Genomic DNA, 2,500 nt, shown 5'->3' with positions numbered 1-2,500 from the left:
GAGAAAGAAAGAAAGAAAGAATAAAGAAGAAAAGAAAGAAAGTGAAAAAAAGAGAAAGAGAGTGTAAGAATGAGAGAAAGAAAAGAATGAAAGAGAGTTAGAAAGAGAGTGAGAGAAAAAGAAAGCAAGCAAGAGAGATAGTGAGAATGAGAATAGAGATAGAGAGAGAGAGTCAGATAGAGAGAGATAGAGAAAGAGAGAAAGAGAGAGAAATTGAGCGGGAGAGAAAGAGAGTGTGGTAGAGAGAAAGAGAGAGATAGAAAGATATAGAGACAGAGCGTGAAAGAGATAGAGATAGTGAGAGAGAGAAGAAAAAGAAAGAAAGAAAAAGAGAGAAAGAGTGTATGAAAGAGAGAAAGAAAAGAATGAACGAGAGAGGGAGAAAGAGAAAGAGAGAGAAAGCAAGCAAGAAAAAGAGAGAGATAGAGAAATATAGAGAGATAGAGGGTGAGAGTGAGAGTGATAGAGACAGAGGAGAGAGATAGAGAAAGAAAGAAAGAAAGAAAGAAAGAAAGAGAGGGAAAGAGAGAGAAAGAGAGTAACAGAGAGAGAGAAAGAAATAGATAGATGGATAGACAGATAGAGATAGAGAGAGATAGTGATATATATATATAAATATAGAGAGAGAGAGAAAGAAAGAAAGAAAGAAAGAAGAAAGAAGGAAAGAAAGAAAAAAGAAAGAAGAAAGGAAATAAAGATAGTAAAAAAAGAGAAAGAAAGTGTAAGAATGAGATAGAGAGAGAGGAAGAGAGAAAGAGAGAGATATTGAGTGGAGAGAGAGAGTGGAAGAGAGGTAGAGAGAGAGATAGAGAGAGAGAAAGAAAGAAAGAGATAGATAGAGAGAGAAAAAAAGAATGAAAGAAAGAAGGAAAAAAATATAGAAGGAAAGAGAAAAAGAGAGAGCGAGAGAAACAAAGAGAGAGAAAAGAGAAAGAGAAAGAAAAAAGAAAGAAATAGAGAGAAGAGAGAAAAAGAGAGAGAAAAAATAAAGAGAGAGAGAGAGATAGTGAGAGAGAGAGATAGATAGATAGATAGAGAGAGAGAGAGATAGATAGATAGATAGATAGAGAGAGAGAGAGATAAAGATAGAGAGATAGATAGAGAGAGATAGAGAGATAAAGAGAGAGATAGAGAGAGATAGAGATAGAAAGAGAAAGAGATAGATAAATAGATAGATAGAGACATAGAGAGAAAGAAAGAAAGAAAGAAAGAAAGAAAGATGGAAAGAGAAAAAGAGAGAGCGAGAGAAAGAAGAGAGAAAGAAAGAGAGACAAAAGAGAAAGAGAAAGAAAAAGAATGAAAGAGAGATAAAGAGAGAAAAAGAGAGAGAAAAAATAAAGAGAGAGAGAGAAAGAGAGAGAGAGTAAAAGATAGATAGATAGATAGATAGATAGATAGAGAGATAGTGAAAGAGAGAGAGATAGATAGAAAGAGAGATATATATAGAGAAAGAGATATATACAGAGAGAGAGATAAAGAGAGAGATAGAGAGAGAGAGATAAAGAGATAAAGATAGAGAGATAGATAGATAGAGAGATAGAGAGAGAGATTAAAGAGAGAGAGAGGATAGAAAGAGAAAGAGAGAGAGAGACAGACAGATAGATAGATAGATAGATAGATAGATAGAGACAGAGAGAGAGAAAGAGAGAAAGAGAGATAGATAGAGAGAGAGAGAGATACAGAGATACAGGGAGAGAGAGAGAGAAAAGAAAGAAAGAAAAGAAAGAAAGAAAGAAAGAAAGAAAGAAAGAAAGAAAGAAAGAAAGAAAGAAAGAAAGAAAGAAAGAGAAAGAAAAAAGAAGGATAAAAAGAAAGAAGGATAAATAGAAAGAAAGAGAAAAAAGAGAGAAAGAGAGTGTAAGAAAGAGAGAAGGAAAAGAATGAAAGAGAGGGAGAAAGAGAGAGAGAGAAAGAAAGCAAGAAAGCGAGAGAGAGGGAGAGAGTGAGAGACAGAGATATATATAGAGAAATAGAGATTGAGAGTGAGAGAGATTGCGATAAGAGAAAGAGATAGATAGAGAGAGAGAGAGAAAGAGATATAAAGAGAGAGAGGATAGAGAGAGAGAGAGATAGAGAAAAAGATAAAGAGAGAGAGAGATAGAAATGGAGAGAAAGAAAGAAAGAGAAAAAAAGAGAAAGAGAGTGTAAGAATGTAAGAATGAAAGAATGAAAGAAAGAAAGAGAGAGAAACAAAGAAAGAAAGCAAGAAAGAGATATAGAGAGAGTTAGAGAGAGAGAGAGAAAGAAAAAGAAAAAGAAAAAGAAAGAAAGAGAAAAAAGAAAGAGAAAGAAAAAAGAAAGAAAGAGAGAGTGAGAAAGAGAGAAAGAGAGAGAAAAAAGAGGAAAAAAGAGAGATAAAGAGAGAGAGAGAGAAAGAGAGTAAGAGATAGATAGATAGAGAGAGAGAGATAGTGAGATAGTGAGAGAGAGAGAGAGAGATAGATAGATAGATAGATAAAGACAGAGAGAGAGAGAGAGAGAGAGAGAGAGAGGAGAGAGA

The sequence above is a fragment of the Heteronotia binoei genome, chromosome 21, assembly GCF_032191835.1.
Source record: "Heteronotia binoei isolate CCM8104 ecotype False Entrance Well chromosome 21, APGP_CSIRO_Hbin_v1, whole genome shotgun sequence".
NCBI lineage: Eukaryota > Metazoa > Chordata > Lepidosauria > Squamata > Gekkonidae > Heteronotia > Heteronotia binoei.
The sequence above is the reverse complement of the archived record's forward strand: the minus strand, read 5'-3'. Positions refer to the sequence as shown.